The sequence below is a fragment of the Stenella coeruleoalba genome (genome assembly GCF_951394435.1).
Source record: "Stenella coeruleoalba genome assembly, contig: scaffold_131, whole genome shotgun sequence".
NCBI classification, from domain to species: Eukaryota; Metazoa; Chordata; class Mammalia; order Artiodactyla; family Delphinidae; genus Stenella; species Stenella coeruleoalba.
This window is the reverse complement of record NW_027646341.1, coordinates 272,809-284,175: the sequence shown is the minus strand read 5'-3', so window position 1 is coordinate 284,175 and position 11,367 is coordinate 272,809.

The window sequence follows — 11,367 nt, the reverse complement described above, 5'->3', positions numbered from 1 at the left end:
CTGTTTGGCCCAGTTTGCAATTTCTGCGGAAGATGAACAGGAATAGCGAGAACCAATGAGAGGCTAGCTGGAGGTGTCTGGACGGGCAAATTTAACTCTCATTTCCCACCAGGAAGAGGAAATAACCAAAGGCTCAGTGTGCCGTACCGGAACCAGATTAGGGCCTGAAGCCATCCTGCGGTGTTGCGGCCAGCTCAAAAGAAAGCGAGTTGAAGAAAGGAGCTCAGGGGCACTGTAATTCACAAACCTGCAGAGTTATAAATGACAGCTATCGTCCAAAAATAGACTGAAGTAAGGCTGCCAAGAGGACTTGAAAGCGGGGCAGAATTGCAGGAAACCGATTTCAGGAGGTAGACTGGAATTGCATTGAAAGTATAGGAAAAGAGGCAGAACGTCCACAATGATGCACTTTGCCAAAAAGGGCGTATGTGTTTTTTCCTGAATATATTCAGGAAAAAACGCATACGCCCTTTTTGGCCAACCAAGCAAGCTTGCAAAGGAAATCTGCACTACAATGAAGTCTCACTTCCCCCCGGTCAAAAGGGCCATCTGAAAAAAGTGTAAAATCCAGAAAGGCAGGACAGGCCATGGAGAACCGGGAGCCTTGTTATGCTGATGGGCGGGATGTAAATTGCCAACAACCACTCGGGAGAAGTGTATGGTGTTTCCTGAAACATCTAAAAAACAAAGCAACAGAACCTCGGGCACTTCCACTTATGGTCCTATAGCTTAGGGAAATTAAAATCAAAAAGACACAGCCACCCCAAAGTTTGGAACGGCTCTGTTTACAAGAACCTCGTTTACAGTACAAGTTCAACATCGCAGAAAGTGAAAAATGGAGAAAGAAGTTGTGGTATTTACTTACAAAGCAATATCACTCAGCAATGAAATCTGTGTCATCAGGCCCTTAGCAGCACAATGAGTGGATTCAGGTATGATGATTCTAACTGAAGTAAGTCACACAGAAAAAGAAACATCATAAGATATCAGTAATACACGGAATGTAAACTTGGCTACACAGGAACTGAATTACAGAACAGAACAGGGTCTCAAATTTAGAAAACCAACTTATGCTTGCTTAAGGGTAAAGGTGAGTTGGGGTGCTGCATAAAACCAGAGATTGAAATGAGCACAGATAAAGTTCCTTAAGTCAAATATGGAATAGACAAGAGCTACTCCTTGCTCAACGAAATGGACTCAACAACGCATATTAAACGCCTAAGAATGTACCTGACTTGTAAGTATCTTAAAACCTATGGATTGCTATGTCTCCAAAAGAGAATCAAGCATGTGTACAGGGGCATAAACGCAGCAGTGATAGGATTGGAGAGGTTCGGTGAGCAAATGTAGACCCTTTGAACTCATATTGCAGGGTACCCATTGCACGTGTTTCAACTACCTAGGTTTAAGGTATTCTTCCTTCATCTAAAACATGCATGTGGAACCTAGAGTATGATCAACCATGTGATCGGGAGACGTGTTCAAATATGTCTCAGTTTTCGTACCCTGGTACTCGGGTGCAACATTCCAGACGCTTTACTAACACTCTCCCGACTTGGAGAGTCAGTCCCTTTAACCTCCTGTTTGGCCCAGTTTGCAATTTCTGCGGAAGATGAACAGGAATAGCGAGAACCAATGGAGACTAGCTGGAGGTGTCTGGACGGGCAAATTTAACTCTCATTTCCTACCAGGAAGAGGAATTAACCAAAGGCTCAGCGTGCCATGCCAGAATCAGATTAGGGCCTGAAGCCATCCTGCGGTGTTGCGGCCAGGTCACAAGAAAGCGAGTTGAAGAAAGGAGCTCAGGGGCACTGTAATTCACAAACCTGCAGAGTTATAAATGACAGCTATCGTCCAAAAATAGACTGAAGTAAGGCTGCCAAGAGGACTTGAAAGCGGGGCAGAATTGCAGGAAACCGATTTCAGGAGGTAGACTGGAATTGCATTGAAAGCATAGGAAAAGAGGCAGAACGTCCACAATGATGCACTTGGCCAAAAAGGGCGTATGCGTTTTTTCCTGAATATATTCAGGAAAAAACGCATACGCCCTTTTTGGCCAACCAAGCAAGCTTGCAAAGGAAATCTGCACTACAATGAAGTCTCACTTCCCCCCAGTCAAAAGGGCCATCTGAAAAAAGTGTAAAATCCAGAAAGGCAGGACAGGCCATGGAGAACTGGGAGCCTTGTTATGCTGATGGGCGGGATGTAAATTGCCAACAGACACTCGGGAGAAGTGTATGGTGTTTCCTGAAACATCTAAAAAACAAAGCAACAGAGCCTAGGGCACTGCCACTTATGGTCCTATAGCTTAGGGAAATTAAAATCAAAAAGACACAGCCACCCCAAAGTTTGGGACGCCTCTGTTTACAAGAACCTCGTTTACAGTACAAGTTCAACATCGCAGAAAGTGAAAAATGGATAAAGAAGTTGTGGTATTTACTTACAAAGCAATATCACTCAGCAATGAAATCTGTGTCATCAGGCCCTTAGCAGCACAATGAGTGGATTCAGGTATGATGATTCTAACTGAAATAAGTCACACAGAAAAAGAAACATCATAAGATATCAGTAATACACGGAATGTAAACTTGGCTACACAGGAACTGAATTACAGAACAGAACAGGGTCTCAAATTTAGAAAACCTACTTATTCTTGCTTAAGGGTAAAGGTGAGTTGGGGTGCTGCATAAAACCAGAGATTGAAATGAGCACAAATAAACTTCCTTAAGCCAAATATGGAATAGACAAGAGCTACTCCTTGCTCAACGAAATGGACTCAACACCCCATATTAAACGCCTAAGAATGTACCTGACTAGTAAGTATCTTAAAACCTATGGATTGCTATGTCTCCGAAAGAGAATCAAGCATGTGTACAGGGGCATAAACGCAGCAGTGATAGGATTGGAGAGGTTCGGTGAGCAAATGAAGACCCTTTGAAGTCATATTGCATGGTACCCATTCCACGGGTTTCAACTACCCAGGTTTAAGGTATTCTTCCTTCAGCTAAAACATGCATGTGGAACCTAGAGTATGATCAACCATGTGATCGGGAGACGTGTTTAAATATGTCTCAGTTTTCCTCCCCTGGTACTCGGGTGCAACATTCCAGACGCTTTACTAACACTCTCCCCACTTGGAGAGTCAGTCCCTTTAACCTCCTGTTTGGCCCAGTTTGCAATTTCTGCGGAAGATGAACAGGAATAGCGAGAACCAATGAGAGGCTAGCTGGAGGTGTCTGGACGGGCAAATTTAACTCTCATTTCCCTCCAGGAAGTGGAATTAACCAAAGGCTCAGCATGCCGGGCCGGAACCAGATTAGGGCCTGAAGCCATCCTGCGGTGTTGCGGCCAGGTCACAAGAAAGCGAGTTGAAGAAAGGAGCTCAGTGGCACTGTAATTCACAAACCTGCAGAGTTATAAATGACAGCTATCGTCCAAAAATAGACTGAAGTAAGGCTGCCAAGAGGACTTGAAAGCGGGGCAGAATTGCAGGAAACCGATTTCAGGAGGTAGACTGGAATTGCATTGAAAGCATAGGAAAAGAGGCAGAACGTCCACAATGATGCACTTTGCCAAAAAGGGCGTATGCGTTTTTTCCTGAATATATTCAGGAAAAAACGCATACGCCCTTTTTGGCCAACCAAGCAAGCTTGCAAAGGAAATCTGCACTACAATGAAGTCTCACTTCCCCCCGGTCAAAAGGGCCATCTGAAAAAAGTGTAAAATCCAGAAAGGCAGGACAGGCCATGGAGAACTGGGAGCCTTGTTATGCTGATGGGCGGGATGTAAATTGCCAACAACCACTCGGGAGAAGTGTATGGTGTTTCCTGAAACATCTAAAAAACAAAGCAACAGAACCTAGGGCACTTCCACTTATGGTCCTATAGCTTAGGGAAATTAAAATCAAAAAGACACAGCCACCCCAAAGTTTGGAACGGCTCTGTTTACAAGAACCTCGTTTACAGTACAAGTTCAACATCGCAGAAAGTGAAAAATGGAGAAAGAAGTTGTGGTATTTACTTACAAAGCAATATCACTCAGCAATGAAATCTGTGTCATCAGGCCCTTAGCAGCACAATGAGTGGATTCAGGTATGATGATTCTAACTGAAGTAAGTCACACAGAAAAAGAAACATCATAAGATATCAGTAATACACGGAATGTAAACTTGGCTACACAGGAACTGAATTACAGAACAGAACAGGGACTCAAATTTAGAAAAACAACTTATGCTTGCTTAAGGGTAAAGGTGAGTTGGGGTGCTGCATAAAACCAGAGATTGAAATGAGCACAGATAAAGTTCCTTAAGCCAAATATGGAATAGACAAGAGCTACTCCTTGCTCAACGAAATGGACTCAACACCGCATATTAAACGCCTAAGAATGTACCTGACTAGTAAGTATCTTAAAACCGATGGATTGCTATGTCTCCAAAAGAGAATCAAGCGTGTGTACAGGGGCATAAACGCAGCAGTGATAGGATTGGAGAGGTTCGGTGAGCAAATGAAGACCCTTTGAAGTCATATTGCATGGTACCCATTCCACGGGTCTCAACTCTCCAGGTTTAAGGTATTCTTCCTTCAGCTAAAACATGCATGTGGAACCCAGAGTATGATCAACCATGTGAACGGGAGACGTGTTCAAATATGTCTCAGTTTTCCTCCCCTGGTACTCGGGTGCAACATTCCAGACGCTTTACTAACACTCTCCCGACTTGGAGAGTCAGTCCCTTTAACCTCCTGTTTGGCCCAGTTTGCAATTTCTGCGGAAGATGAACAGTAATAGCGAGAACCAATGAGAGACTAGCTGGAGGTGTCTGAACGGGCAAATTTAACTCTCATTTCCCACCAGGAAGAGGAATTAACCAAAGGCTCAGCATGCCGTACCGGAACCAGATTAGGGCCTGAAGCCATCCTGCGGTGTTGCGGCCAGCTCAAAAGAAAGCGAGTTGAAGAAAGGAGCTCAGGGGCACTGTAATTCACAAACCTGCAGAGTTATAAATGACAGCTATCGTCCAAAAATAGACTGAAGTAAGGCTGCCAAGAGGACTTGAAAGCGGGGCAGAATTGCAGGAAACCGATTTCAGGAGGTAGACTGGAATTGCATTGAAAGCATCGGAAAAGAGGCAGAACGTCCACAATGATGCACTTGGCCAAAAAGGGCGTATGCGTTTTTTCCTGAATATATTCAGGAAAAAACGCATATGCCCTTTTTGGCCAACCAAGCAAGCTTGCAAAGGAAATCTGCACTACAATGAAGTCTCACTTCCCCCTGGTCAAAAGGGCCATCTGAAAAAAGTGTAAAATTCAGAAAGGCAACAGGCCATTGAGAACTGGGAGCCTTGTTATGCTGATGGGCGGGATGTAAATTGCCAACAGACACTCGGGAGAAGTGTATGGTGTTTCCTGAAACATCTAAAAAACAAAGCAACAGAGCCTAGGGCACTGCCACTTATGGTCCTATATCTTAGGGAAATTAAAATCAAAAAGACACAGCCACCCCAAAGTTTGGGACGCCTCTGTTTACAAGAACCTCGTTTACAGTACAAGTTCAACATCGCAGAAAGTGAAAAATGGATAAAGAAGTTGTGGTATTTACTTACAAAGCAATATCACTCAGCAATGAAATCTATGTCATCAGGCCCTTGGCATCACAATGAGTGGATTCAGATATGATGATTCTAACTGAAATAAGTCACACAGAAAATGAACCATCATAAGATATCTGTAATACATGGAATGTAAACTTGGCTACACAGGAACTGAATTACAGAACAGAACAGGGTCTCAAATTTAGAAAACCAACTTATGCTTGCTTAAGGGTAAAGGTGAGTTGGGGTGCTGCATAAAACCAGAGATTGAAATGAGCACAGATAAAGTTCCTTAAGTCAAATATGGAATAGACAAGAGCTACTCCTTGCTCAACGAAATGGACTCAACACCGCATATTAAATGCCTAAGAATGTACCTGACTAGTAAGTATCTTAAAACCTATGGATTGCTATGTCTCCGAAAGAGAATCAAGCATGTGTACAGGGGCATAAACGCAGCAGTGATAGGATTGGAGAGGTTCGGTGAGCAAATGAAGACCCTTTGAAGTCATATTGCATGGTACCCATTCCACGGGTCTCAACTCTCCAGGTTTAAGGTATTCTTCCTTCAGCTAAAACATGCATGTGGAACCCAAGTATGATCAACCATGTGAACGGGAGACGTGTTCAAATATGTCTCAGTTTTCCTCCCCTGGTACTCGGGTGCAACATTCCAGACGCTTTACTAACACTCTCCCCACTTGGAGAGTCAGCGCCTTTAACCTCCTGTTTGGCCCAGTTTGCAATTTCTGCGGAAGATGAACAGGAATAGCGAGAACCAATGAGAGGCTAGCTGGAGGTGTCTGGACGGGCAAATTTAACTCTCATTTCCCACCAGGAAGAGGAAATAACCAAAGGCTCAGCGTGCCGTACCGGAACCAGATTAGGGCCTGAAGCCATCCTGTGGTGTTGCGGCCAGCTCAAAAGAAAGCGAGTTGAAGAAAGGAGCTCAGGGGCACTGTAATTCACAAACCTGCAGAGTTATAAATGACAGCTATCGTCCAAAAATAGACTGAAGTAAGGCTGCCAAGAGGACTTGAAAGCGGGGCAGAATTGCAGGAAACCGATTTCAGGAGGTAGACTGCAATTGCATTGAAAGCATAGGAAAAGAGGCAGAACGTCCACAATGATGCACTTGGCCAAAAAGGGCGTATGCGTTTTTTCCTGAATATATTCAGGAAAAAACGCATACGCCCTTTTTGGCCAACCAAGCAAGCTTGCAAAGGAAATCTGCACTACAATGAAGTCTCACTTCCCCCCGGTCAAAAGGGCCATCTGAAAAAAGTGTAAAATCCAGAAAGGCAGGACAGGCCATGGAGAACTGGGAGCCTTGTTATGCTGATGGGCGGGATGTAAATTGCCAACAACCACTCGGGAGAAGTGTATGGTGTTTCCTGAAACATCTAAAAAACAAAGCAACAGAACCTAGGGCACTTCCACTTATGGTCCTATAGCTTAGGGAAATTAAAATCAAAAAGACACAGCCACCCCAAAGTTTGGAACGGCTCTGTTTACAAGAACCTCGTTTACAGTACAAGTTCAACATCGCAGAAAGTGAAAAATGGAGAAAGAAGTTGTGGTATTTACTTACAAAGCAATATCACTCAGCAATGAAATCTGTGTCATCAGGCCCTTAGCAGCACAATGAGTGGATTCAGGTATGATGATTCTAACTGAAGTAAGTCACACAGAAAAAGAAACATCATAAGATATCAGTAATACACGGAATGTAAACTTGGCTACACAGGAACTGAATTACAGAACAGAACAGGGACTCAAATTTAGAAAACCAACTTATGCTTGCTAAAGGGTAAAGGTGAGTTGGGGTGCTGCATAAAACCAGAGATTGAAATGAGCACAGATAAAGTTCCTTAAGCCAAGTATGGAATAGACAAGAGCTACTCCTTGCTCAACGAAATGGACTCAACAACGCATATTAAACGCCTAAGAATGTACCTGACTTGTAAGTATCTTAAAACCTATGGATTGCTATGTCTCCAAAAGAGAATCAAGCATGTGTACAGGGGCATAAACGCAGCAGTGATAGGATTGGAGAGGTTGGGTGAGCAAATGAAGACCCTTTGAACTCATATTGCAGGGTACCCATTCCACGTGTTTCAACTACCTAGGTTTAAGGTATTCTTCCTTCATCTAAAACATGCATGTGGAACCTAGAGTATGATCAACCATGTGATCGGGAGACGTGTTCAAATATGTCTCAGTTTTCGTACCCTGGTACTCGGGTGCAACATTCCAGACGCTTTACTAACACTCTCCCGACTTGGAGAGTCAGTCCCTTTAACCTCCTGTTTGGCCCAGTTTGCAATTTCTGCGGAAGATGAACAGGAATAGCGAGAACCAATGGAGACTAGCTGGAGGTGTCTGGACGGGCAAATTTAACTCTCATTTCCTACCAGGAAGAGGAATTAACCAAAGGCTCAGCGTGCCATGCCAGAATCAGATTAGGGCCTGAAGCCATCCTGCGGTGTTGCGGCCAGGTCACAAGAAAGCGAGTTGAAGAAAGGAGCTCAGGGGCACTGTAATTCACAAACCTGCAGAGTTATAAATGACAGCTATCGTCCAAAAATAGACTGAAGTAAGGCTGCCAAGAGGACTTGAAAGCGGGGCAGAATTGCAGGAAACCGATTTCAGGAGGTAGACTGGAATTGCATTGAAAGCATAGGAAAAGAGGCAGAACGTCCACAATGATGCACTTGGCCAAAAAGGGCGTATGTGTTTTTTCCTGAATATATTCAGGAAAAAACGCATACGCCCTTTTTGGCCAACCAAGCAAGCTTGCAAAGGAAATCTGCACTACAATGAAGTCTCACTTCCCCCCAGTCAAAAGGGCCATCTGAAAAAAGTGTAAAATCCAGAAAGGCAGGACAGGCCATGGAGAACTGGGAGCCTTGTTATGCTGATGGGCGGGATGTAAATTGCCAACAGACACTCGGGAGAAGTGTATGGTGTTTCCTGAAACATCTAAAAAACAAAGCAACAGAGCCTAGGGCACTGCCACTTATGGTCCTATAGCTTAGGGAAATTAAAATCAAAAAGACACAGCCACCCCAAAGTTTGGGACGCCTCTGTTTACAAGAATCTCGTTTACAGTACAAGTTCAACATCGCAGAAAGTGAAAAATGGATAAAGAAGTTGTGGTATTTACTTACAAAGCAATATCACTCAGCAATGAAATCTATGTCATCAGGCCCTTAGCATCACAATGAGTGGATTCAGGTATGATGATTCTAACTGAAATAAGTCACACAGAAAATGAACCATCATAAGATATCAGTAATACACGGAATGTAAACTTGGCTACACAGGAACTGTATTACAGAACAGAACAGGGTCTCAAATTTAGAAAACCAACTTATGCTTGCTTAAGGGGAAAGGTGAGTTGGGTTGCTGCATAAAACCAGAGATTGAAATGAGCACAGATAAAGTTCCTTAAGCCAAATATGGAATAGACAAGAGCTACTCCTTGCTCAACGAAATGGACTCAACACCGCATATTAAACGCCTAAGAATGTACCTGACTAGTAAGTATCTTAAAACCTATGGATTGCTATGTCTCCAAAAGAGAATCAAGCGTGTGTACAGGGGCATAAACGCAGCAGTGATAGGATTGGAGAGGTTCGGTGAGCAAATGAAGACCCTTTGAAGTCATATTGCATGGTACCCATTCCACGGGTCTCAACTCTCCAGGTTTAAGGTATTCTTCCTTCAGCTAAAACATGCATGTGGAACCCAGAGTATGATCAACCATGTGAACGGGAGACGTGTTCAAATATGTCTCAGTTTTCCTCCCCTGGTACTCGGGTGCAACATTCCAGACGCTTTACTAACACTCTCCCGACTTGGAGAGTCAGTCCCTTTAACCTCCTGTTTGGCCCAGTTTGCAATTTCTGCGGAAGATGAACAGTAATAGCGAGAACCAATGAGAGACTAGCTGGAGGTGTCTGAACGGGCAAATTTAACTCTCATTTCCCACCAGGAAGAGGAATTAACCAAAGGCTCAGCATGCCGGGCCGGAACCAGATTAGGGCCTGAAGCCATCCTGCGGTGTTGCGGCCAGCTCAAAAGAAAGCGAGTTGAAGAAAGGAGCTCAGGGGCACTGTAATTCACAAACCTGCAGAGTTATAAATGACAGCTATCGTCCAAAAATAGACTGAAGTAAGGCTGCCAAGAGGACTTGAAAGCGGGGCAGAATTGCAGGAAACCGATTTCAGGAGGTAGACTGCAATTGCATTGAAAGCATCGGAAAAGAGGCAGAACGTCCACAATGATGCACTTGGCCAAAAAGGGCGTATGCGTTTTTTCCTGAATATATTCAGGAAAAAACGCATACGCCCTTTTTGGCCAACCAAGCAAGCTTGCAAAGGAAATCTGCACTACAATGAAGTCTCACTTCCCCCCGGTCAAAAGGGCCATCTGATAAAAGTGTAAAATCCAGAAAGGCAGGACAGGCCATGGAGAAGTGGGAGCCTTGTTATGCTGATGGGCGGGATGTAAATTGCCAACAACCACTCGGGAGAAGTGTATGGTGTTTCCTGAAACATCTAAAAAACAAAGCAACAGAGCCTAGGGCACTTCCACTTATGGCCCTATAGCTTAGGGAAATTAAAATCAAAAAGACACAGCCACCCCAAAGTTTGGGACGCCTCCGTTTACAAGAACCTCGTTTACCGTACAAGTTCAATATCACAAAAAGTGAAAAATGGATAAAGAACTTGTGGTACTTACGTACAATGCAGTATCACTCAGCAATGAAATCTATGTCATCAGGCCCGTAGCAGCATAATGAGTGGATTCAGGTACGATGATTCTAACTGAAATAAGTCACACAGAAAAAGAAACATCATAAGATATCACTAATACACGGAATGCAAACTTGGCTACACAGGAACTGCATTCCAAAACAGAACAGGGTCTCAAATTTAGAAAACCAACTTATGCTTGCTTAAGGGGAAAGGTGAGTTGGGGTGCTGCATAAAACCAGAGATTGAAATGAGCACAGATAAAGTTCCTTAAGCCAAATATGGAATAGACAAGAGCTACTCCTTGCTCAACGAAATGGACTCAACAACGCATATTAAACGCCTAAGAATGTACCTGACTTGTAAGTATCTTAAAACCTATGGATTGCTATGTCTCCAAAAGAGAATCAAGCATGTGTACAGGGGCATAAACGCAGCAGTGATAGGATTGGAGAGGTTCGGTGAGCAAATGAAGACCCTTTGAAGTCATATTGCATGGTACCCATTCCACGGGTTTCAACTACCCAGGTTTAAGGTATTCTTCCTTCAGCTAAAACATGCATGTGGAACCTAGAGTATGATCAACCATGTGATCGGGAGACGTGTTCAAATATGTCTCAGTTTTCGTACCCTGGTACTCGGGTGCAACATTCCAGACGCTTTACTAACACTCTCCCGACTTGGAGAGTCAGTCCCTTTAACCTCCTGTTTGGCCCAGTTTGCAATTTCTGCGGAAGATGAACAGGAATAGCGAGAACCAATGGAGACTAGCTGGAGGTGTCTGGACGGGCAAATTTAACTCTCATTTCCTACCAGGAAGAGTAATTAACCAAAGGCTCAGCGTGCCATGCCAGAATCAGATTAGGGCCTGAAGCCATCCTGCGGTGTTGCGGCCAGCTCAAAAGAAAGCGAGTTGAAGAAAGGAGCTCAGGGGCACTGTAATTCACAAACGTGCAGAGTTATAAATGACAGCTATCGTCCAAAAATAGACTGAAGTAAAGCTGCCAAGAGGACTTG